The sequence below is a fragment of the Loxodonta africana genome, chromosome 16 (assembly GCF_030014295.1).
Source record: "Loxodonta africana isolate mLoxAfr1 chromosome 16, mLoxAfr1.hap2, whole genome shotgun sequence".
In the NCBI taxonomy this organism is placed as follows: Eukaryota; Metazoa; Chordata; class Mammalia; order Proboscidea; family Elephantidae; genus Loxodonta; species Loxodonta africana.
The window spans coordinates 32755167-32782018 of record NC_087357.1 but is presented as its reverse complement, the minus strand read 5'-3'; the positions used below and the strand labels follow the sequence as shown (position 1 = coordinate 32782018).

At 46.9% G+C, this 26852-nt stretch overlaps 1 non-coding gene across 1 annotated transcript; it reads right to left on the bottom strand.

The window, feature by feature from the left end:
* Positions 1-13785: 13785 nt before the first annotated feature.
* LOC111750369 (U6 spliceosomal RNA) lies at positions 13786-13888 on the bottom strand. The gene has a single exon (XR_002785513.1). It is a non-coding gene; the product is annotated as a U6 spliceosomal RNA (small nuclear RNA).
* Positions 13889-26852: the final 12964 nt, after the last annotated feature.

Here is a 26852-nt window from a genome sequence, read left to right as displayed (position 1 = left end):
AGAGGCTGTAGACCCCAGACTGCACGCTTATGTTGAGTTCTCCTTGGCCACCCACCAACCTAGTTCTCAGACCCCAATTTGGCCTCATCCTATGGAACTCCAGACAGATCTGCCTGCCCCATAGATCTGTTCCAAGATTAACTGCCTCCCTCCCCTGCTCTTGCTCTATGTTTAAACCCCTCTGACAGCCTCTCCAAATCTGCCTGACTGAGGAGGCCTGGTTGGGAAACCTTCCCTTGCCCCTCCCAACCCAGCCTGGGGCTTCTTAGGGACTCCCTTTGCAACTTGAGATGTCACTGTCTATTAAAATGTCTTTCTCACTCTGCCTCTGCCTCTCCCTCTCTCTCTCTTCTCCCATTCTCCCCCCAATCCCTCCTCTAGACAGAACTCCTGAACTGCTGAGATGAATCTCTGAAGCTTCATGGTTCTGGCCTGTGTTCTGGTAATCCAGTTGTGCTCCCTGGTCCTGATGGGGGAGGGGTGGCAGCACCTTGTGAGTCTGGTTTCCCCTCTTGCTAGCTTAGCCTATCCCCTGTGAGCCAGCAGAGAGGGTGAGGAGGAGAGAGGGTGGGAATGCTCCTTCTTCTCTAGCCTGCTTCTCTAGCTTTCTGTCTCCCCTCTCCCTCTCTCTGCTTCATCTTAGACACAAATCACATGGTGACAGCCCCATCCAACCTTTGGGGAAGGGTTTGTAAATGTGTCTTCCTTAGCTCTGATCTCCAAATTGTTCCTTTTATTGCATTTGTCACGGTGAAGATTAAAGTCCCTGGGTGGCCCGCACCACAAATCACAGAGCCTGCTCAGGGAGCTGCTGTAGGTTGGGAACCAATGGAAGGATCTGGGCCCTGTTACAGGGTGTGCATGCATGTGCACATACTCACAAATTCACACTCCCATCTGTGGTGTGGACTTGTACCCAGGAATAGGAAGATGTGCCCTGACGTTATTCAGAGCTGGTGGCCCCCTTTATAGCACAGTTTGTGACCCCTTCCTCCAGGCTGTCTTCCAGGATCACTCTGCCCTATCTACATCACTGACTCCATTGGTCTCTCTTGTCTCCTCCATCAGACAGGAGAAAAATCTGTGTTCACATCAGATGTATTTCAAGAGACCGCTCTGGATCCCCAACGACATTCGTCTTTAGATCTCATCCTGTAATCACCCTTAACGGGTGAAGGGCAGCTTGGGTCCAAAGTCCCCAAGGCGCCCAGATCCAGGTCCCAGGAGAACAGCTGATCTTACCCAGCCCCAGCACCCCCATACCCTAACTTTCTTATCTGGGGACACAACTGGATGCAGAGGGGGCACAGCAGAGACAGAGGAGATACAGCTGAGGCACCCAGAGGACAAAAGCTCCTTTGTACCCACATGCTGAAAACAGTCCCTTTCCCACCCCCTTATGAGGTGGGCTTCCTGCCTGTCCCTCATGCACATTCATAACATTCAAATTTATGCCGTAATCTCTGCCGCTCCATATGTATGAGCCTTTGATGGGTGTTTGGGTTTATGGGATGCACCCAGCCCTCCATTCCCTCTCCCGCCCACCGCCTCCAACCACTGCAAAGGCGCTCCTACATAATTGACATCGGCAGATTCTTTCATTATACAAGATTTAGCATCTGCTCGGGGATCGCTTGCTCCTCACTCACTATAGATGACTTTTCCCCGCGTTTCCTATTATCAATTCAAATTAGCCCCATTTCCCCACCCGACCAGTGCAGCGTTTACACTTGACAGTGAGGAAACAGCAAGGCTGTAATGGGTTTCTCAATTATTTAGGTCCAGTTAGGCCAAGACCCAGAAAGCCTCAACAAGGGGGTTTACTGGGGTGGGGTCATTACAGGGGGAGGAGAGAGTGCTGCTATTTGGTCTCTGTTTGGCTTTCTTACAGCTATGCACCCTCTCACCTTCCACCCTGGTGAACCTCCCCCTACCTGGGTCTTGAAGGAATGAGACAGTCTCTTCTTGTCCCTACCCTCAGCAACGTTCCCCCCTACCCGCAATTTTTGCTCCACATGAGTACCTAATGGGCTACTAGCACAGACCAAGGAAGAAGCCATTGGCACCAGCCAGGCTAGCCCCCTCCCTCTAAGATGTCTCCATCTTAAGGAGTGTCTCTGTGGAGAAATGAGGTGGTACCCTAGGATTTCAGAGATAATGGCTGAGAGAGACAGAGATAGGCATTGGTAAAAGAGATAGAAATTGAGCTAGAGACACAGAACCCTAGGAAGAAGGAAACACACAGAGGGACCCAAAGACAGGGAGAGACAGATAAGAGACAGGGAACTGATGCTTCTGGGGCTTCAGGAGAAGGCAGGGGAAGGCAGAAAGCTTTGGAGGAGGCCCTTTCTCAGACCACACTGGCTGTGCAAAACTGTAATTAGGTCAGTACTGCCCTCCCACTGCTCTGACTAGTCCAGACCCAGCCCCCTGTAATAATTCTCGGGCACAGTGGCTATGCAGGAATCATGGACTCTCTTGAGCCCACTAAAGGGGCCCAGTGCTGAGGCAGGAGCACCAAGTCAGCATGACAGCCCTAGCCCCTATTCTAGTCAACCCCCTCTCACTCCCAGCAGGGCCCCAGGCAGCCAGCTCAGCTCAGGCAGCCCTAGTCCTCTCCTCAGTCCCTCTCATCTCCCCAGCCCATATCAGTTTCAAGAGCAGTAATGGGGGAGGTGGTAGGCAGGGATCAGAGAGGCCCTGGGATTAGAGGTGTCTTTCCCATGCTTGGCTTCTCCAGAATCAAAGAATTTCTCTGTCTGATTGGATTTACCCTAAGTCACAGGCGTGTGGGACCTTCTTTCCCTCAGCAACAGCTGGAAACAGCCCTAAATATGATTAATTAATGCCGTAAAAAGCCCCGGACACAATTAAGATTTATGTGTGTGTGTGCATGTGTTAGGGGTTGGAAGGGGGGAGAGGTGGGGTGGATTAGAACTGCCTACAGGACCCTCCAGGGGCATGGAGCGACATTCCCTCAGAGACATTCTTTCGACATCCATCCCAGGCAGGGGTCATTTTATTCAGCCTCTAGCTTCTAAGCAGGTTAGCCTCTCCCTCTGTCCCTGGGCACAGGGCTATTTTCTGCTCTCTTTTCCCTGATAATGGGGGTGGGCGTGGTGCTCTGGGGCAGGTGCCTCATCTCTCCTCTCTCTGTCACAAGCACAATGCTTTCTGCCAAACTTGAACTCCTCTTGCTGGGTCATTCTAGGGCTCTGGAACATAAACACAGTTCTCCAATGTAACTGCCCAGATACAACTCCAGAGGGACATATAATAGGAACTCAGAGAAATCTGAATAAATGAGCTGCCAGCCAGGCTTCTTGCCCTTGGAGACATCTCACTTTCATCCTCAAAGACTCATGTCTGCTAGATAGGTCATCTCCTTGGACCCTCCCCTGTACCTCTAAAATGACCAAAGCTAACTCAGTGGGCCCTCCTCTGTCACCTGGCCCACCTCTGTTTGATTTGGGTAATCATTCTCTAAGGATGTGGACTCCCAGACTTGATAGGATACTGACGATAACCAGTGTTATCCAGAGTCATGAAAGTGAAGGTGACTGAAACAGACAATTTCAAACAGTAGATTATCCAAAACTCAGGTCTGAGGAATCTTTGGAAGTGTACTGGATTTTTATTTATCTATCACAACTGATTGACCTACTTCTGTTTTGCTTCAATAACTGAGCCTTGGCAAGAGGTTACCTAGGTTCTAGCTATGATACTCAAATATGGAATGGGCTGAAAGTAGCAGGGAAAACTCCAGACTCTGCATCCCCCTTTGGGATCCTTCTAGCATCAGTGGTCTGAGTGCCTGGGGCCTCTGCTCTCTGGCCTGGTCCCCTGGGAAGGGACACAGGAAGGTTTGGGAATGCCTGGGAGATCCTTAGAAAAGGATCTTCACACATCTCCATGGAGCTCATAACAAACATGAACTTAAACCACTGAGATTGGAGTTCAACTTCCTGATCTCAAGGCTAAGCAGGGCCAAGAAAGTTTGTGGACACTTCTTGTCAATCCCCTGTCCCCCACCCCCAATGAGGAGGATCAAGCCTTGCCTTGAGGCAGGGGAATGGCAGAGATGAACCTTCAAGGACCTTTCCTAGGATCCAGAGAGATTTTAGGAGCTTTTATAGAATCCCTGAGTTTTTAACTGGTGACTGAGTAGAACAGCTGAGGCCCACTCCAGAGCTCAAAAAAACCAAAACAAAAAAAAACAAACCCACCACCTACAGATTGGGAAAAAATTTTCAGCTATGACATCTCCGACCAGCGCCTGATCTCTAAAATCTATATGATTCTGTTAAAACTCAACCACAAAAAGACAAACAGCCCAATCAAGAAGTGGGCAAAGGATATGAACACGCACTTCACTAAAGAAGATATTCAGGCAGCTAACAGATACATGAGAAAATGCTCTCGATCATTAGCCATTAGAGAAATGCAAATTAAAACTATGATGAGATTCCATCTTACTCCAACAAGGCTGGCATTAATCCAAAAAACACAAAATAATAAATGTTGGAGAGGCTGCGGAGAGATTGGAACTCTTATACACTGCTGGTGGAATGTAAAATGGTACAACCACTTTGGAAATCTATCTGGGGTTTTCTTAAAAAGTTAGAAATAGAACTACCATACAACCCAGAAATCCCACTCCTTGGAATATACCCTAGAGAAATAAGAGCCTTCCTACGAACAGATTTACGCACACCCATGTTTATTGCAGCTCTGTTTACAATAGCAAAAAGCTGGAAGCAACCAAGGTGTCCATCAACGGATGAATGGTTAAATAAATTATGGTATGTTCACACAAGGGAATACTACGCATTGATAAAGAACAGTGACGAATCTGTGAAACATTTCATGACATGGAGGAACCTGGAAGGCATTATGCTGAGCGAAATTAGTCAGAGGCAAAAGGACAAATATTGTATATGACCACTATTATAAGATCTTGAGAAATAGTATAAACTGAGAAGAACACATACTTTTGTGGTTACAAGGTGGGGAGGGAGGGAGGGTAGGAGAGGGTTATTTACTGATTAGATAGTAGATAAGAACTACTTTAGGTGAAGGGAAGGACAATACTCAATACACGGAAGGTCAGCTCAACTGGACTGGACCAAAAGCAAAGAAGTTTCTGGGATAAACTGAATGCTTTGAAGATCAGCGGAGCAAGGGCAAGGGTTTGGGGACTATGGCTTAAGGGGACGTCTAAGTCAATTGGCAAAATAATTCTATTATGAAAACATTCTGCATCCCACTTTGAAATGTGACGTCTGGGGTCTTAAATGCTAACAAGCGGCCATCTAAGATGCATCAGTGGGTCTCAACCCACCTGGATCAAAGGAGAATGAAGAACACCAAGGTCACACGACAACTATGAGCCCAAGAGACAGAAAGGGCCACATGAACCAGAGACTTACATCATCCTGAGACCAGAAGAACTAGATGGTGCCCGGCCACAACCGATGACTGCCCTGACAGGGAGCAAAACAGAGAACCCCTGAGGGAGCAGGAGAGAAGTGGGATGCAGACCCCAAATTCTCATAAAAAGACCAGACTTAATGGTCTGACTGAGACTAGAGGAATCCCAGCGGTCATGGTCCCCAAACCTTCTGTTGGCCCAGGAAAGGAACCATTCCCGAAGACAACTCATCAGACATGGAAGGGACTGGACAATGGGTTGGAGAGACATGGTGATGAAGAGTGAGCTACTTGTATCAGGTGGACACTTGAGACTGTGTTGGCATCTCCTGTCTGGAGGGGAGATAGGAGGGTAGAGAGAGTTAGAAACTGGCAAAATCATCACGAAAGGAGAGACTGGAAGGAGGGAGCGGGCTGGCTCATTAGGGGGAGAGTATGTGGGAGTATGGAATAAGCTGTATATAAGCTTATATGTGACGGACTGACTTGATTTGTAAACTTTCACTTAAAGCACAATAAAAATTATTAAAAAACAAACAAACAAACAAACCCGTTGCCATTGAATTGATTCCGACTCAGAGCTCAAAAAAATAAACCTTAAATAGGGGAAAAGAGAATCAATTCTCCTGCCCCAGGAACCGCAGGAGGAGGATGTCCTGGGAGCCCCAGATACGTGTGTGTGATGGATCCATATCATGGGTCAGGCATGCAGAGACCCTCACTCATTTCCACTCACACTCTTTGGGCTCTAAGAGTTCCACTACCAGGGAGAGGGAGTGAGATGGTCTGAGCAGTAGACCCCAGTGGGTGGACAAAGAGGTGGGAGGCTGGCAGGAGGTGGATAGGAAGACAAACTGGGGTGGGGAGCTCCTCTGTGATTGTCCTTATACTTTCTTACAGAACCTCTGCTCCCTGGGAACATAACACAGGTGTATGCACAGACATCCCCTAGCATCTTTACGGGTCATGTGTCTCTGCACATGTGGTATCTCTACTCTATGTCAATGATTTGTGATTCTGTGGCTGGGAATATGTGTGTCACCAGAAAAAACAAGAAACTGGGAGCTGTCTATAGACCAAATCAGTCCCACCTGGGTGTTTGTTTTGACAAGCACCATATTTAAAACAAACATGAAATTGAATGTCTTTAGGAGAGGCAGGTACTTTTAAGGTGTAGCCATAGACCTCACCTGCATTTCACTGTTTGGTTCACATTTATATAATCTGCCTGGCACTAAAGTCTTGACTCTGTGATCTCTTGAAGGAGATTATGCCCCTTTTTCCATGAATTGGCTCATGAATAATTAACCTCCTTTACAGACAAAGACAGGAGTCCCTGGGTGGCACAAACCCTTAAATGCTCAACTAGTAGTTGAAAGGTTGGCAGTTCAAACCCACCCAGAGGTGCCTCTGCAGAAACGCCTGGAAATCTGCTTCCAAAATGTCACAGCTTTGAAAACCCTATGGAGTAGTTCTACTCTACACATATGAGGTCGCTGTGAGTCAGAACCAACTTGATGGCAACTAACAACAATAATCTTATTGAATAGTTACAACCATCCTATAAGTTAGTATAATTATCCCCTATTGCTCATATAAAGAGATTGAGGCTTGGTTGTTGTTGTATGCTGTGGAGTTGATTCAAACTCATAGTGACCCATAGGACAGAACAGAACTGTCCCATAGAATTTCCTAGTTGTAATCTTTTCTCCCGTGGAGCCACTGGTGGTTTCAAACCACTGACCTTTTGGTTAGTAGCCAAGTGCTTTAACCATTGAGCCATCAGGGTTCCTTATTAAATGGTGAATCTGGTTCTTTCCACTCCAGGCACTGCCTCCCTCAGTAAATCAATGAAAAGCCTGAGGTTAATGGGCAGGGTAGGGATAGGGTAGGAGCGCCAGATTTGGTAAATAAAAATATAAATGCCAGGTTAAATTTGAATTTCAGATAAACAAAAAGTTTTTTTTAGTGTAAGTGTATCCCAAATACTGGCTAGGATATACTTACACTAAAAAAAAGAAGTCATCTGAGCTCAGTATGCTTGGGCATATTGACACCACTTTTCTCCCTTCTTGAGATGGCAAGCTGTAGCTCCAAGGATGGGACTGGGCTCTGAGCTCCAGCCCTGAGGTCTAGAGCTGATCTTTGGTGTGAATGACTGTGACCTCCCCATCAACCCCTGCCCCACTCCCCAGGGAAGGTCAGACATCACACCCATTCACCTTCAATAGTGATTGGCCCTTTTTCATTCCAGCACTGGGCTGCTCAACAGACAGAGCAGAACACAAGTGGGGTGCCAGAACAGCAGGGACCTTGGACAAAGAAATTAAAATTAAAGAAAAAATCAAGAAATGTGAGATTTCAAAAAAAGTCAAAGTGGTCATCACAGGAAAAATAAAAATATCCTTAACGTTTATTGTGTAGTTTAGCAATCAATTATATTAGTGGGGGTAAAGGGGTCAGTTGTATAATAAATTCAATGTTTAGGATTTCTGGAGGTCTAGCCAAGCCTGTGGGGGCTCCCGTTTGTGGATGGTGGGAACCATTTCTTCCTATCCCTTGGTTTCCAAGCTCATACCCTCCACCCCTTGGGCTGGGCTCGAGTCCCAAGCCGTGCCCCGGTTCCCACCCAGTTTCCACTCTGGCTGGGGTTCTCTCCCTCTGCAGGCTGAGCTTCACTCCTGCTCCACTCGTGGCTCCATCGCCTGCTCCATCGCTTCCTCCGGCATTAGCTCCCATTTAGCTCCTGTTCCCACTCCCAGCACGGCTTGGTTGCTCGGGGCGTCTCCCTACTGAAGAATTATGTTGCATTAAGCAGCCGCCACCATTTTGAACTGGCAGTGAACTTTGCTTTCTACATATAAATACAGATAGCAATCACACCCCAATCAGAGCTGAGGCTTCAGGGCATCATCTCAGCAACTCTAACTTTCCCATTACGATAATGTGATTTTCACTCAGTCTATAATATCACCAGCCATGAATAAAGCAACTGGCTCTTTCTGTCTCACTCCTCCCTCCCCCTTTCTCTGCCTCTCTCCCACCCCCCTCAGTCTCCTTTCTTCTCCTCCTTCACTCCCTCCTCTTCTGTTTCTCTCTGCAACCCCACCAGGTGACTGTCTCCATCTCTCTCTCTGCTTCTCTGAGCATCTTGGCCTCCCTCTCCCAGCCTCTCTTTCACTGCTTCACCCTCTGGGGGCTCACATTTCCTAAATACTAATGATGGGGATTTGCTGTGCCCCAGGGTTCAGTTAAGTGCTGCTCCCCAGCTCTGCCATCATCTGCCTTTGCCTGAAGGTGAGAAACTCTATGGGGGGGGGGGGGGGCGGCAGCCTACAAGGCTTTGGGGAAGGGTGGGGAGATGAGGAGGAGAGGCTAGGAAATCACTCCTTCCCCTCCTCTCTGCCTCTTTCCTTACGTACCAGGATGGCTGTCTCTCTTTCTCTGAAAAGATTCTTCCCATCAGGGATGCCAAAGCCAGAGACTCAGGAACCAAAAGATCCACACGGGAGACAGAAAAAACTCCTGCTTTTAGGGGAGGGTCCTGGAGGCTTTGACCTTCTGGATGTTAGAGGACCCAAACCCAACCAGATTCCAAAGTGCCAGAGTATTGTGAATGAATACAGCTGGTGAGAGGGTGCTCTGGAGAGGCCTAGGGAAAAAAAGGGGGGAACCCGTTTAGCCATTCAGGATCACGTCCGAGCACAACTCAGCTGTCTGGGCTGGTGCTACCTCTGCCACAGCATGTGATAAAAGCCCATGGGCATCCTTGATCAAGGTGTCAGTGCCTGGTCAGAGCTCCTGGCTAGGGCTTCTTTTTCCTTCAGGAACATTCCCTAGAATGGTAGCGGAGGTGGGAGGAGTTGTTTGTGCCTTTGGTCACTCATTTATCCATCCCCCTGGGTTTGTCACCCAGTTCATTTACCTACCAGCTTTGGTACCCTAGACAAGGCTCCTAACCTCCCTAAGCCTCAGTGTCCTCATCCATAAAATGTAAATAATAATAGTACCTACTTACTGGATAAAATAATGTATGTAAAGTGCTTAACACAGCACTTGGCACTTTGTTTAATGTTCAATAAATGTTAGCTATTATTATTACTTTAATTTATTATTATTATTATTATTACTTTAGCAAATATTGAATCACCTGCTATGTGTTTCAGGTAGTACACCATGGAGATTAAGAGCCTGTTTTTTGGGGGTCAGACTGTCTGACTTTGAATTCTGGCTTAGCCACCACCAGTTTTGTGGCCTTAGGAAAGTGACCTAACCTTTCTCATAGACTCAGTTTCCTCATCTGTAACAGGAATAACAATAAGCTCTACTTCATAGGGTTGTCGTGAGGATTATACGAACTAATATGGTGTTTGGTATAGTGCTGACATACGGCAAGAACTCTAGGAATATTAGCAAGTAAGGGTCAGGCCCTGTGGATTCAGCCATAAATGAAGAAAATGTTGCCAGGAGTGTCCTGGAGACCATACTCTTTCTGTGGGTTATTCTCTGGATCCCTGACTTTGTCTAATGCTCCCTAGTCCATTGATGGCCTTGGTCTTTGACTCCTGTGGAAGAGGAGAGTCTTGCTTCAATTCCCCTGACTGTGAGAACTGCACCTTTTCAGTTGCCCCACCTGCTGGGGGTGGGACTAGGGCTCTGCCCAGCTCCTTTCCTGAACGAGGGAGGGGAGAGAAGATGCCTCCTCAATGTCTAGAAGATAACTCTTGACAGTGCTCCCTCAGGCAGGGTGACAAATTAGAATCAGACATCTGTACTATGTTTGTTTCTGTATTTACTTCAAAGTGTTTGTGGGTCTGTTTTTTTTTTTCTTGCTTTTAGTTTTTCTTGGTTTCTGTCTAAGGGTTCTTTGGAGGCATTCCAATCTGATTTCAGATAAAAGCGGGAAAAGAAGACTTTCCTCACCTAAATCAGGTCAGGTCAGGAAGGGGCATCAGGTGTTCTGGCTATCAGAGCTTCCAGCTCTGGTACCTGGTGAGACAGTTTCATAGAGGTAGACCCAAAGGAGGAGTCCAGGGGACAGTGTCTGGCCACTGGCTGATGTGAGTCTCTTCCCTCACACCCAGCCTCTCTGCCTTGGCTCCAGGAGGAAGGAAGCAATTGTGGGGGCTATCCTTCAAAATCCAGAGCCATAAGCTAAAGCATTCTTAACCAAGCACCTTAGCTAAGGGAACTCCACAGTCTGTAGACTCATGATGGGACTTGAGACTGGGGTCTCCTCCCTTCTCCCTTTCCTACTCCTTAACTATTTGTTCAACAAATAGTCATTGAGCATTATGCTCTGTCTTAAATCAAACACCAAACCTGTTGCCATTGAGTCGATTCTGACTCATAGTGACCCTATTGGACAGAGTAGAACTGCTCCATAGGGTTTCTAAGTAGAAGCTAGTGGATTCAAACTGATGATCTTTTGGTTAACAGCCAAGCTCTTAAAAACCACACACAGAACTGTATTAGGCATCAGGAATTCAAAGGCAATTAAAACATGACACTTGACTTCCAGGTGACCAGGTACTAAGGTCCAGTGGGGGAGACACCCATGAAAACAGAGGGAAATAACATATACAGAGGAAAAGATAACATAATAACATAATAGAGGTAACTACAGGGTATTGTGGGGACAAAATGAGAGAGTGGTCAATTTGACCTGATCAGTCAGGTAAGGCTTCGTAGAGGGGAAATGTGTCAAGCTAATTTGTAAATGTGGACAAAATTGGAGGGGGAAGAGAAGTAAGAGCATTCGAAGGCCTTGTGGTGTTAACCAGCCCTGCACATTTGGAGAACTCTGCTGAAGTACAGACGGTGGGGTAGGGAGGTCACTTTGGAAGGGAGGCCAGTGGAAGGGGACAGATAGTAAAAGGCTGTCCAAGAGTCAGGCTTTTATTCTGAGAGCTGAGGGGCCACTGAAGGACTTTTGCAGTGGGATGGTTTGCATTTCAGAAAAATAGCTCTGAGGATGACACAGAGAATGGAGGAAGGGTACAGCCAAAAAAATACTGGAGGCTGGGAGATCAGTGAGGGAGTTCTTACAACTGTGCAGGCAAGAGATAATAAGGACTTGAGCTATGGCAGTGTGGGTAGGGATACTGAGGAGGTAACAGACACAAGAGAGTCTTAAGAGAGGCTTGACAGGATTTTGTACCTGACTGTACATGGGAAATGATCAAGGTGGGGGATTCCTGGATGACCACCAGGTTCTTACCTTGGGAAAGTGGTTGAATGGTGACAAAGATGAGGAAGAGGTGGAATATGTTTGGGGGAAGGGTAATATATTGAGTTCTGATTGGGATATGTACTTGAGGGGCCGGAGTGCATCTAAATAAAGAAATCTATGAGGTTAAGAGAATATTAAGAATAACTTCTTTACCATACACACATTTCAAAATTGAGATGTCTGATAGGCTTTTTTTTTTCTTTTAATTAATTTTATTTATTTTCTTGTTGAGAATACACAGCAAAACACACACCGACAGAACAGTTTCTACATGTACCATTTACTGACATTGATTATATGCTTTGAGTTGTGCAACTATTCTCACCCTCCTTTTCTGAGTTATTCCTCCCTCATTAACATATATTTACTGCCCAGTTGACTCAACAGCAATGGGTTTGGTTTTGGCTTGGAAAGGTTCCTGTCTGGAAACCCTGGTGGCGTAGTGGTTAAGAGCTTCGCTGCTCATCAAAAAGTCAGCAGTTTGAATCCACCAGGCGCTCCTTGGAAACCCTATGGGGCAGTTCTACTCTGTGCTATAGGGTTGCTAAGAATTGGAATCGGCTTGATGGCAGTGAGTTTGGCTTTTGTTTTTTATAAGGTTCCTATCTAATCTTTCAAGTTGCTATTGTCAATTTGATCCCATACAGATAGTTCTTAAACCTGGTAGGGTGTTGAAATATGTGTCTGAAGTTCAAGAGAGGAGTCTTGTCAGAGTATGTGGATTTGGAAGTCACCAGCACATAAATGTATTTAAAGCCATGGGAAGGAGGTCGATCACTTGGAAAAGGGGGGCAAGAGTGGAGTCTTAGGGAGTATCAACACTGAGAAGAGTGGTTCTTAACCTTGGTAGCATATTTGAATCAGCTGGGGAACTTGAGAAAAAAAAAAAGTCAGTGGCTGGGTCCCACCCCAGGCCAATTAAATCACAATCTCTGGGACTAAGCTGAAAAAGTTCCACAGATGATTCCAATGTGCACTTGGGGCTGAGAACCAGTGATTCAGAGGGAGGGCGGAGGATCAGGGCTAGCAAAGGAGACTAAGAAGGAATGTCCTGGAACACGGGAAGAGAAACAGGAAAGAGGTGTTGTGGAGTAAAGGGAGGAGAAAGTTTTAAGAAGAAAGGGTTCAAAAGCATCAAATGCTGCAGAATAATGATGGCTAATTCCGACCCAGTACTTAGGAAGTGTCAGGTGCTGTATGTGAACTCCCTGAATCCTCCCTGCAACCTTATGAGGAAAGTACTGTTATTATCATCCCCATTTTAAAAAGGAAACTGAGGCACAGGTATGGTAAGTACTTGCCCAAAGCCACACAACTAGTAAGCAGAGTCCAGAATTCAAGCCCAGGTAGGCCACTACCAAGTCTGAACTCCTAATGACTGTTCCATGCCACCTATCTTGCAGGTCCAAGTGAGAGGAGCACTGTCCACAGGCTTTAGCGATGAGCTGGTCAGCGCAACCTTCAAAAGGGCCGACTTTCCTCATCTCCTTTCTTTTCCATGTTTCTTTTCTTTTCCTTCTGTCTCTTTCTGTCATTCCTCTCATCCTAGGTCAGCGAGGCAGCTGCTCTTCGCTTCGCTGGCCTTCTCCTGATTGACAGGGCTAGGTGGAGCTGGTTCTCCTCCTCCTCCATTCAAAGTCTGGCTTATGTCCCTTCTTGGGGTTGACACAGCTGTGAGTCACTTGGAATGGTAGCCTCTTCATTTACCAGTATGAACTGAGCACCTTCTTAAGTCTCCAGAGTTAGGGAGTTGTAGGTCCAGAAGAAATAGAAGATCTGGTCCTTCTGGGAAGTAAGTCTTCCCAGGAAGTAGATGCAGATGAGGAGAGAAGTGACTGGAATCCACATTCACTTGGAGGTGGTTTGAGCATAACCAGACACCTGGGGAACAACCCCATGCACAGCTCCTGCCTGACATCATCAAGCCCTGAACCAATGGTTCTCAACCAGCCTGCATGTTAGAACTACCCAAACCAAAAACCAAACCTGATTCCAACTCATAGCGACACCGTAGGACAGAGTAGAACTGTCCTACAGGGTTTCGAAGGAGCGGCTGGTGGATTCAAATTGCTGACCTTTTAGTTAGCAGCTGAGCTCTTAACCACTGCACCACCGGGGCTCCAAAAAATATGGAATACTTCATGAAAGCGCGTGTCATCCTTGCGCAGGGACCATTCTAATCTTCTCTGTATCACTCCTATTTTAGTACATGTGCTGCTGAAGCAAGCAAGTTAGGATTACCAGGGAGGCTTTAAAAACATACAAGCACCACCTCCAGAAAATTGGATCGGAATCTCTGGGGGTGAGGCCAAGGCATTGGTGGGTTCTAAAAGCTCCCCAGGGGATCCTAATATATAGCCAGAATTGAGAGCCACAGCCTCAAGGAAAGAGCTCTGGATAAGTATAAAAAGACCCTGGTTCTAACCCTAGCTTTGTCACTTCCTAGCTTGGTGGTCTTGGGTACTGTTACCCACTGGACCTCTCTGAGCCTCAGTTTTCTTATATTTGTAAAGTGGGGTAGTAATCTTAACCCTACCTACTTTATAAAAACTCTGAGGGTCAGGTAGACCATTGGGCGAGAATGGATTTTGTTAATTACATGAGCAAAAACCAAAACCAAACCCACTGCCGTTGAGTCGATTCCAACTCACAGAGATCCTATGGGACAGAGTAGAACTGCCCCATAGAGTTTCCAAGGAGCACCTTGCAGATTCAAACTGCTGACCTCTTGGTTAGCAGCTGTAGCACTTAACCACTACACCACCAGGGTTACACTGAGGCACCATGTAAAAGTAAGGTGGAATTAACCTACAACAAATACAAATAAACTTCTGTGTTCACCTTGCACAGGTAGGTGTACTTGAGTGAGTAAACACACACACACATACACACACCCTAGAAAGCTTCTGGTTATGTTATGAAAGCTGAGATGAGGTTTTCTAGACATGAGTTTTTAACTTTTTAGCCTTCAGATTATGCTATTAAAATGTGGAGAGATGAACTGCGATGTGTGTGTGTGTGTGCGCGCGTGTGTATGTTTAAAATGATTGCTAAAGTGTGGTATCATTTGAGTCCGCCTGTCAGCCTATCAGAAACGTCATCTATAACCTTCACTGTTTGCAGTTTAATCTCTCCTGCCTTCCCGCGGGCCCTGTTCTGACATTTTAAACCCCATAAATGACAGTAGTGCTCTAAGCCATTGTGAAAAAAGCCAAGCATTTGGCAAAAACACACATAGAGACATACCCCTAAAATCCCCTTTCCCTGAACACATGCTCACTCACGCTCGTAAGTGGAAACACACAAACACACACACACTCACACCCCTTCACTGGCCAATCTGGGAGAAGTCAGAGACACTGGCCAACATGTGTGTACATGCGTGATTACAGGACACAGACACATGGAAGCATCTGGTGCTTGTGCACCTTTTCCAGTGTACACACGAGAAGTGCACCTTTCTGCTATCATCCTCAAGCCCCACCCATTCCTCTGCTCCTTGGCACTGAAAGGCAAGGGAAAACTCCAGAGTCCTTGGAAGACTGGTGCTGGGAGCCATTTACTGTAGTTTGGGCTTAGAAACCAATGGGGTGACACAGGAGGCTGAGGGCACCCCAAATCTTGGGATTTGGTGTCAGATGAGGATATGCATTAACAGACTCAAGGTCTCCACCCTTGGACAACCTCTGGGTAGAAGGGGATAACAAGTAAATTTCAACCCACCTGCAACCAGAGAGTTCACCACACATTTGGGGGGCCAGAATGAAAACAGAAAAACCAGGGTAGTTATTACAGGTATTAACATGTGAGTGTAGAAGGACATGGTATAAGATGTTGACTGTGAGGAAGGCCCTGTTATCGCCTGTCTGTATCCCTAGGACCTGGTACAGGCTCTACAACATAGCAGAGGCTCATAAATCCTTGTTGAATGAATGACTGAAAGAATGCGTGAGCCCTAAAAAAAAAAAAAAACTAAATGGGGATTGTGTGTGTGTATGAGAGAGAGAGAGATGGGGCTGGAAGACTGGCTAGTTAAGAACAGCTTCTTAGAAGACATGACTTCTAATCTGGTACTGGAAGAGAGAGGCCCACATCACATCTTCTGATATCCACTTGTTCCATGGTTAGTAGCTGACTTTTTTGCTTGTTTGTTTGCCTTGGACTCAGCAAGCTCTCCTTGCAGCAAGATCTCCCCAACCATGGGTAAGAAAGTACTGCCTAGAGACTCTGGAAGCTGAGAAATCTTGGGAGCCAGTGCCAGCAGTGGGGTGGGGTGAGAATAGGGGGAAAGGGGACATTTTGCAGGGCTGTAAAGTTTTCTGCTTATATGCTAGGATGTGTGCTGGCAGAGCATAGGGCCTCTGCATAGCCCTGCTATGATTCTGAGGGGCTCTGTGAATTCTTTGTGGCAGGGCTAGTTCTTTGGCTCTGCCTCCCACCACCTCAAGTCATCATAGAGTGTAAGGAACTTGTTTCCAAGGTAACCAGTTAGTGTCAGAAAGGGGGGCTATGCCATCAGGTTAGGAATGGGAGTAGCTGAGAAACCTCAATCCTCCACATCCCTGGCTCCCAGCTTAGTGACTGTGGCCTTAGAGGGAAAGCCCCAGAGGAAGAGATGCAGGAGATTGCATTTCTGAGGAGCACAGGTTCTAGGCCAGGGCCCAGGAATGGGGTCTGTGTTGGAGAACGAATTCACCTGAAAGCAGTCCCTATCTGCCACCTGCCCCTCAAGATGCTTGACAAGGTTGTGGGCCCAATAGTGACACAGTGTAGGCACCCTTGTTGTTAGCTGCCCCCAGCCCATGACGGCTTCATGTACAAGGGAAAGAAATGCTGTTCAGTCCCACACCGTCCACATGGTGCATATTGGACCCTTGTGATCCACAGAGTTTTCACTAGCTGATTTTCAGAAGTAGATTTCCAGGCCTTTCTTCCTAGTCTATCTTAGTCCAGAAGCTCTGCTAAAACCTATTCAGCATCACAGCAACTTGCAAGCCTCCACTGACAAATGGGTGGTAGTTATGCTTGAGGTGCATTGACCAGGAATTGAACCCAGGTCTCCCACATGGAAGGTGAAAATTCTACCGTTGAAGCAACAATGCCCCATGGACACCCTTAGAAGGGTAAAAAGAGTCTGGGATCATAATTTGTGTTCCTCCCTAGCCCCTAGGAAGAGAGATTCTAGGCTTTTTTTTTTTTCATATGGGGGACCTGCAAACAAGGCCCAAAAGGAGTCTTGGCTCAAGGGAGAGACCTTTCTTTCTGCCCCTACTGGAAAGGATAAGTGCTTTGGTCTATAGGAAGGAAGTACCTTCTTTAAATAGGAGAGGAGGAACCCAACTAGGATTGCATCAGGAGAGCATGAAAGAGATAATCCAATGGTCACTTAGCCCACCAGTCCTTTCGTGGGATACAGATTGACATGTAGGCAACAGAACTACAGCAGTTTGAACCCCTAAATCCTCAGGACTGTGGCTGAGAGACTATGGGACTATTTGCTGAGAAACAAGTCTGGCCAGTTTAAGATGATCTTTCTAGTCAAAAGATAAAATGCAAAGAATCCTTGTTCTTAGGGTAAAAAAAGAGGCTGGGTATTTATTGAACATCCTGCCCAAAGCATGCTAACCCCATCACACCAGTTGGATAGGCCTTGCTGTGAAGAAGATGTTGATGATGACAACAATGATAATGATAAACAGTGACAGCTACATTTTTTGTGGCACTATACAAAACACTTTCACCCTTGTAGTAACCCCATTTGTAGTTAGGGCAGAGGGTAGTCTAAGAAGAAGACTCTGAGATCGAGATGACTATGCAGGGGGTTTGCTAGAGAGTGCTCATGGGATCATCACCTGTGCAAGAGAAGGAACTGGAAAGAAGCAAGACTAGACAGAGGGAGAAGTTGGGCTGTGCTGCAGCCTCAGCAAAGAAATTAGCTGATCCCAAAGTGAGCTCTGAAGCTGGGATGGCCCTTCAGAATTGTCCTGAGTTGAGGAGAAGTAGTTAGGCCTCCTTATACCCAGGACAACAAATCACTGGATACAAGCTGCCCTGGAAAGGTATGTGACCTTAGGTGAGGCAATGCTCTTCAGTGGAGGCAAATCCGAGAAAGGCTGAGAGGAAAAGCCCTTCAGAATTGAAAGGTGTTCTCAGCATTGCACCACAGCATCCACGACAGTGACGATTGCTCTCCTTTTGAAAGTGAGGAAACTGAAGATCAGAGAGATGTGATGACCTGCCCTGTCATACAGCTACCACACAGCCAGGGTTTCAGCATCTTATACTTGGTCTTGGCTCCACAGAGGAAGGCTTTCAGTGTGAAAATTCTCCAGTGTAAGCACATGAGTGAAACACTGAGGGAGTCCTCTCTGTGAGCTCCATGGAGGACAGGCAGTTGGAGCAGAAGTACCCTGAGTGGGGAGACTGGGAGAGAGAGATCAGTTCACTCTCTGTCCCTTGGCAGCCAGAAGTCAGGGTGCAGGAGACCTTGTCCTAGCTTTGCTGAGGCCCAGGAAGCCTCCTCCTCCTTTGGAAAGTGGAGACTGTGGCCTTAATCCCTCTTAGCACAGAGGCTACAGTGCTGGCTGATCTGGGCCACGAGAGAGACTTACATAGTAGATGTGTTGGATTCACCAAAAGACAAGGGGCTTTGAGGAGATGACTGACCATTGAGGAGATGCCTGGCCTTTGAGGACTTTGAGGAGATGCCTGGTCATTGAGCTCTCAAGAAATGGAAACAGAACCTCCAAGATCTCCCTGGGGGCTTCTGGGAGGGGGCAGAGAGGCCATTAGGGGCCCAGCAATGGTCAACCTCCCTGACTAGCCTCAGGGGCAGCAAGCTGCTTCAGGAAACCCTAGAAGATGTTTGCTGAGGGATTGACAGAGGTGAGGGAGGGAGTGGACATGGTGACAGAAGGTGAGAGGTACCAAGGTGGAGGTGAAGTGAACAGGGAGGGGGTCTGGCTCTCTCAGAGGCTACCACCCCCATAGAAACAGACTGAGGGAAGGAAGGCCCTGGTTTGGGCTTGTTTGCAGGCGGCTAGGGCTGGGCCATCTTCGGGAAGTCACTGATGTGTGTTTGTGTATTGGGGCTGGGTAGGGGCTATGACATGACCAGCTGCCTGTGGAAAATGGAGTGAAGGGATTCTGCTCCTCAGTCTCACCCTCGTGTTGGAATCACTGGGACCATGGGCTGGAAGTGACAACCATAGTTGCTGTTGCTGCTGTCAACTCTCCGAGAAGATGGGAAAGGGACACCAAGCCTCCATGGGGGAAGGACCAGAGAGCCAAGAGGCAAAGGAGCAGTAACTTCATGGCAGCTCCAGAGTCTCTGCCAGGGAGATTCATGAGGATACACCAGTCCCTACCCAGTTTCTCCTTTGCCTTGGGGGCAATGGGGAATGTGCCCAAAGAGACATGGTCCTTCTCACCCTTTTCTGGGGAATAAAAGTGAGTGGCCACAACCTCTGTCTAGTGGCTAGGTCTCCCAAGACTAATACCTGATCAGAAAGGGTGGTCGTTTTTCAACTCAACCACCTTGCCCCTCCCCACATGCACGTTTTTTTTCATGACCTTGTGACTCCTCTATTAGGTCTCCTTTCTTCTTGCTTCAAGAAAAAGCCAGCCGGGGAGGGCTGGGGACGGGGTGGGGGGGGGAGGGGGAGGCGAGGTGGGCAGACCGGCTGAGCCAATTGCGGAGTCTGCAAGGTGCAAAGCAATCAGCGGAGCCGCTGGTGAGCGGGGTCACTCAGTAGTGTGCACATCAGGGTGAAATCCTTTCAGCTCTTCGCCAAACCCCTAGTGAAAGACAATCAGGCTCGCTGTCACCGAGCTAATTCTGTCTATATAAAAGCAGTAATGAAATTCACGGCAGGATTACCCTCTCTATCCAATAGGCCAGCGTTGTGGTGACATATCTCTCTTATTGCCCGAATGTAACACACCATCTAATTTACGTCGTGTAGCGAGCAGGAATGAAATGTTCATAAAGAATTGCTGCATCTCGTCACCTTAACTGCGGCCCGGGGCTCTGAGGCATCTGTCAGGGAGAAGAACAGGAGGAGGGAGGGCAGGCGGGGCTCAGGGAGCAGAAGCCGGGGGCAGGGGTTTCTGTGGGGTTGTTGTTTCTTAATAGGGTGAAGTGGAGGCAGAGGGAGGTAGGGGCTGGGGTGAGGGGTGGAGTCGAGGAGAAGAATGGGAAAGGGAGGGGCACAGAGGGCTTTGGGGAGGCAAGGGTAAGTAAGAGCAGGATGAGTGGTCTGTAGGGAAGTCTGTGTAAGTCTGGTGGGCCAGAGTCTGAGCCTATGTGTGTTTGGCTTTGGGTGAGTTTTGGAGGATAAAAGGGAATGCCTAAGTGGCAAACAGCTTGGTTGGAAAAATTAGGTCCCTCAGAACCACTGCAGGGTCCCTTGTAGTCTCTCAAATTCTCCAGAAGTGAAAATCATTCTACCTCTGAAGGATATTGGAATCAAACTCTCCATGGAACAGCAAAGAAGACTGTCTATAGAAGTGAACAGGGAGAAGACAGATGCTAGGAGCAAGTTTCACAAGCCTAGGAGTTATCCATGACTCCTCCCTCTTTCTCATCTGGTGGCAACAGGCCTTTAGGCTCTGCTCTAAAACATCTTCCACCTTCACCCTCTTCTCTCTCTCCCTATCAGCAACCCCTCTCCAGTCCTAAGTCACTACTATCTCTGCCTGGATAATTCAGCACCCTCCTAACTGATCTCCCCACATGCCTTCTTGCCCCTTCAACTCAGCCAGGTAGTGATTGTGTCATCCCTCAAACCAAAACCCTGTAGTGGTGTCCCCTTGCTCTTTGAATAAAGTCCTGAACCCACGTCTCCAAGATCTTTGCCCCACACTCCCAGTTGCACACCAGGCTCCAGTCATATTGGCCTTTTTTCTGTTGTCTGAATGTGCACTGGGGCTGTGCACATGCTGGTCCCTCTCCCAGAAAGTCTCCTCTCAGCAGAAGCACCACCACCCTGGTATGCTCTTAACTCCACTCCCACTTCAGATGGCAGATGAAATGGCATGTCCTGGGGGAAGACTTCTGTGACTACTCAGACTTGGTTAGCTCTCTCTTTTATACACTTTCTTAGCATCATTTACTTACCTTTTACAACACACACCACCCCTCGTAGGGATACATTTCCTTTTGTGACAATTTAATTACAGCCTGCAGTCTCCACTGGGCTCTAAGCTCCATGAGAGCAGAGACCATGTCTGTTTTCTCACCGTTATCTCCCCAGCACCCAGCATAGTGCCCGGAACATTGTAGGCACTCGATAAATATTTGTTGAATGAAGGAATGACAGGCCTATATAATTCCCACAGGGCTAAAAACCCTGTTCCTTCCTTTCTTCGTTCGTTCAGCAGGCATTTCCTGAATGCTCCTTGTGTGCCAAGAACTATCAGAGGCACTGTGGCCACAAAGCTAAACAAGTCACAGCCCTTATCCTGAGGAGCTCACAGACTGGGAAGGGAGACAGACAAGTAAAGATGACAACCTTGGTGTTCAGCCTGTTCTGCGCTACTGTACTGCATAGAAGTGTCACACCCTGGGTCCACATGTAACATGCCACTTAATTTGTATCATGTAGCAAGCAAGAATGAAATGTTCATAAAGAATTGATGCATCTTGTCACCTTAAATGTGGTTTGGGGCTCTGAGGCATCTGGGGCCATTTAAAATTCTCAAAATTTCCCCAAGCACAGCTCAGCCATTTTGGGGAGAAAATGGCAAATGAAAGAGGCTTTATTAAAAAATCATCGTTGGAATAATTTTACTAGTCATAATAGCAGTAACAACCATTTATTGAAGACCTAAGGAGCCCTGGTGGCACAGTGGTTAAAGTGATCAACTGTTAACCAGAAAGTCGGTGGTTCAAAACCACCAGCAGCTCCATGGGAGAAAGACGTGGCAGTCTGCTTCAGTAGAGATTTACAGCCTTGTACACTCTATGGGTTTTTAGGAGTTGGAATAGACTTGGTGGCAGTGGATGGAATTGAGGATCTACAATATGCCCATCACCTTATCTCATAAATCCTCATAGCAATTATGACAGCTAGGTACTGTTATCAGTGGCTAGCAGATATTATCTGCATTTATATATGACAAAAACTTAAGCTGAGGTTAAATAGCTTGCCCCCAAAAGTTTACACACCTGATACACAATGGATGCTTAATATTTATCAAATGAATAAATGAAAAGCTAATAAATACAAAGGACAGGATTCAAACCCAGGTTTTCTGGCTCCAAACCTCTTGGTCTTTCTACTATTTATTTCAAGTGATTATTTTTGGACTTTCAAGGTCAGGTTGGTACTGGAGAAATAACCTGAGGTTGGACTCTGGATCCAGGCTTCACCCTGACCCTGACCCTAGTCTGTCCTTCCCACAGACACACATGATACCTCCCTACAGGTGTACAGATACCAGGCCTGGCCAGGCCAGGAAGATTTAAGTCTAGAGAAGAAACCTCAAAACCCATGGCCATTAAGCTCCTTTTGGCTCATAGCAACCATATAGGACAGAGTAGAACTGCCCTATAGGGTTTCCAAGGGTTGGCTGGTGGATTTGAACTGCCAACCTTTTGGTTAGCAGCTGAGGTCTTAACCACTGTACCACCAGGGCTCCAGAGAAGACCAGATGTTAATTCCTCTGGGAAGATGGCCATCTTGTCCTCTCTTCTTGAGGCCATCTTCCTCCAATACCCCAGGCTTGGTTTAGTTTATCACAAGATCTTGGAAGACGTCTTTGTGGGAGGTCGAACATCCATTGCTGTATACGCAGAATCAACCATATCTTATAATATGTCCCATAGACCTAAGCTATGTGTTCCTTTCTCATGAATCCAGAGATGTTTACCTACTAGATGATATATATATATATATGTGCATGTTGTATGCAGACAAGTGTGTGTTCATGTTTTGTACACAGTGACCTAATGGAAACCCTATGGGGCTGTTCTACTCTGTCACATGGTATTGCTATGAGTTGGAATCAACGCAATGGCAATGGATGGGAATCTTTACAGAAGCAGATCACCAGGCCTTTCTCCTGTGGAGCTGCTGGGTGGAATCAAACTGCCAGCCTTTGGGTTAGCAGCTGAGCTTTCATTAGCTACCTTAAACTCCGGTGGTATCTACTCTTCATGTGTGTAGACACCTGAGCCTGTACCCTGAAATCACTCTCCACGGACATCTATGGATAAGCATACATGTCCCTATTGTGCTTTTTCCACTTGTTTCTATCCTCCACCCCCAGAAAGTGTATCTGCCTTTCTAGCTAAAGATCCCAGGCCACAGAGAGGGATCATGTACTACATGCTTCCTCTGCCTTGACCTCTTATTTTGAGGAAAGTTCTACCCCCTGTCAGTGGGTAACTTTTTCTTTATCAAAGAACTGAAGCATAGATGTATCATCAAAGAGATAATATATGCCTGGCACACAGTAAACTCTCAATTCGTGTTAGCTATTAACATTATTATAGCTCATGTGTCCTCCCTGACCAGAGTGCGTTCCTCCTTCTACCCACAGCCCTCCTCGGCCTAGAAGGACAAGTGCCCTTCTCATTCCTGCCAGGGAGATGTGTGAAGCTTGGTGCACTTATAAGGATCTCTTGGGGTTGGAGGGCTACAGGCCATTGTAATCCATATCTCTCAGTAGGACAAAAACCTCACGTATCCCTGGCAGGCAGGACTCACTCATATTTTTTGTAAGTCTCCATTAAATGAGTCTTATGAGTATCTTTAGAAACAGATCCAAAACTTTCAACTTATAAGACACAAAGTGTTTCCTTAACCCATCCTTCTGCAGCTAACATCTTTTCTCCTAAGCCAGACCTGAGCAAAGGTGGACACTGGCCAGTGCCCCCTAGAGAGTGTAGTTTTCAGCCTCAACACCTGATAATGCTAACTCCTTTAAAAAAAAAATTTTTTTTTTTCCTTCAGCCCAGGTGGCCTACCCTCCCAGCTAGCAATTGGCTCTGTGACTCTGGCAGAAGCTGATATTCTAAACCAGACCCGCTTCTTGAGGTGAAGAAAGATATCATCTAAGCTGCATGGATACAGAGCATTCAGTAAGCAGGGGCAAGGGATGGGAAATGAAAAAGAGATCACAAATAACTATCACAAGGAATCTGGATTTTCCAGGCAGTATCTGTCCTTAAACGGGCATAAGGCCTTTTTGCAGGGTCTGTGTAAACCCAGGGGTCTGTACCTAGTGGTGTACAAAGTTTTGTTTGATTGCCTTTGGACAGGCAGGAACAGGAAGGAAAGATTCTATGGAACAAATAAACTGGAAGGGGTTGGTGATGGATTACAAATTGGAATCCAAGCCTGTCAATGTGTTTGATTTCCACATTTTCCTACTCCTTTATTTCCACTCCCTTTACCCCCACCCCCAGACTGACTTAAATGATACCCTGATGGCTATTTCAGCGGCAACCCTGTATATCCAGGGAAGCCTGAGCTCCCCAGCTGCTGGCCAACACCAATCCCTTAATCCCAAAGAGACCAGCTGGTCACAGTTCTCAGGGATGCCAGACCTCAAGTGCAAATTTAGTTTCTGCTACCAACAGACTCTGATCATGTTCATATCACTTAATGTCTCTCTGTATTGGCCTTAATATTAGCCTCCTACCCTCCCCCACCTCTACACATACCACCCCAGATGATGGCAAGAAGCATCCTGAAAGTTTTGAAAAAACATTCTAGAACTTCACCTTTTCATTTCCCATTAAAATTACCAGTTCAGAATATAGTTCTCTAGGGGATTAGCTTGATCTTCGATGGGCCAGTCAGCTTCACTGCTGGCCTGGACAGCTGTTTTGTCATCCGTCACCAAGAGAGAATGAGAATGACTTAGCGCAGCTCAGCCCTGCTGCTGAGTGCATGGCCATTATGAAAACAGCAAAGGTAATTGTCCAGCCTCCTACCTCATCTAGGGCTTTGTGTGAATGCACAATCACACGGACTGAAACTGCATCAGCGGAAGGCCAACAACCAGCATCCAACCTGCTTGGAATTCCGTATTCTGGCATGAGTAGATATCTAACTTATAGATAAAACTGAGCCAAACCAACCCATTGCTGTCAAGTCGATTCTGACTTATAGCCATCCTGTAGGACAGAGTAGAACTGCCCCATAGGGTTTCCTAAGCTGTAAATCTTTACAGAGGCAGACTGCCACATCTCTCTCCCACAGAGTGGCTGGTAGGTTCAAACCAACAACCTTTAGGTTAGCAGCTGAGAGCTTAACCGCTATGCCACCAGAGCTCCCTGATAAAACTGAGAAATCCCTCAAAATGGAGACCAATTGATGATTTCAAGGAATAGGCATCAATTCCTGCTAAAAACAGGTCAACTCCCTTACTCTCCAGGCCCTCCCAAAGCCAGAAACTCAGTTTGGTGGTCATTACCTACTCAGTGTCATTAAATTCTCTGGTAATCTGCAGGGATAAGTAATTACGCTGTAGTTAGTGATTGTTCACTAAGTAAATCCTTGGTGTAGCTACCATGTAAGTCAACAGTATTTACAGGATATTTTTTCTGCCTGTAACTCAAAGCCTTACCGAAACAAATTGGAATTGCCTTCTGGAGGCCGTTGTTATAAATTACAGACCCAACATCTGTCCACATCTGCAATGTCTAGACAGCCTGTCTCAGCTACAAGAGAGAAGAGAGAAAAACAGGGAAAGGCGAGGGAGACGTGAGGAGTGGCAGAGGGAAATCTCAGATTCAAACGATTTTTCTCTTCAGAGATTTACCCAAATGAGTCCTGTGCTGACTTTCAAAATGGACCTGAATCTTCAACAGCCCAATGCCAAGCTCTGGAGAGTCTGGGGCCTGGCCATTACCTCTGGGTGTGTGGGCAATGCAGTCAATTCCAGCCACTTCTCTTGGGCAGCTTCTCTGCCCTGACAGGCTCTCAGAGGTCACAGTGGGGCCTGGAAGAGGGAGTTACAAACACTGAGCCTGGCTATCTACGGTCTGATCAGGAGAGTTAGCTGCTTCTCCAAATTCCCTCCATCCCCTCTCCTGCTCCCTGACTCTCACCCCCACCTGGCTCAGCTTTTCTGGGCTAGCCTGGCCAGGCATTCATTTGCCTACCTTTCCTGTGGTCCCTCTCCCGCACCCAGGATAAGGAGCCTACCCGTCAGCTGAGTGATTGTATTTTTTTACAGTTCCTAGCACAAACCTTCTCATTTATATGTAAAGCAGCCATTAGTCATAGCTCCGTTCCCACACACTGCCTGATGTACAATCACATTTTGCAGCGGATGAATCTTTCCACACAGCTGCTCTGCTATGAATAATCCGTCTCCAGACCCATAAATCAGAAAAAAATCATGCACCTCGTTCGCCTGATCCTTACACAAAGTCATATATTTTACATGAGGACGAGCTAAATATTCATGAGTCTTAAAGGCTTTTTTCATAGGCACTTGTTGGGGTTGTTTTCTACTATTGGGGGATACCAAGGTTGTATTTAGGAGAACCAAGGGTTTCAGAAAGGAGACATGAAGAGGAGGAGGGAGAGAGAATCAATGTACGTGTGTGTGTGTGTGTGTGTGTGTGTGGAGGGGGGAAGAGAGAGACTGAGATTCAAGCTTACCTCTTAGACGGTCTAGGAGTTATTGGGACAAAGGATGCTCATGTGAGGTCTTAAAAACATGATAAATACTCGTGTACCTGAGCTTTGATCCTGCTCAGAGCCATGGATATTGCCTCCCTGACCTGCAAGGTCATTTTATGAACCTTTGCCCTCTAACCTCTGGAGCAATGACGTTGGCCGTTCTCTGTGTAGGGGGGTACTGGGAGCCCCACCAGGATTTGGTCAAAGCAGGATTTGGGATAAGGGAGGAGAGGTAGGGAAGCCAGCAAATGTAAAGGAAGCCACTCTGATGCTAACAAAACCTCCTCCATACTTAAAGTCTCCAACAGCTTCCTGGTGTTTTATTTATACCCTATTCTTGTTCCAGAGAGCATTTAAGATGGCTTTCCTCACTCTGTCTCAGACATCTGATATCCCTCCCTTGCTCTACCTCCTTCCACTTAGCCCCCCAGGCCCTGATCATCACCCTCTCCTTTCTTTAACGCTTCTTCTCAGACTGCTATGCAAGAAATCCGCTCCCTGCACAGCTCAGCAAACTCTCTCCTTCTCTCTAAAATGCAAAATCTGAC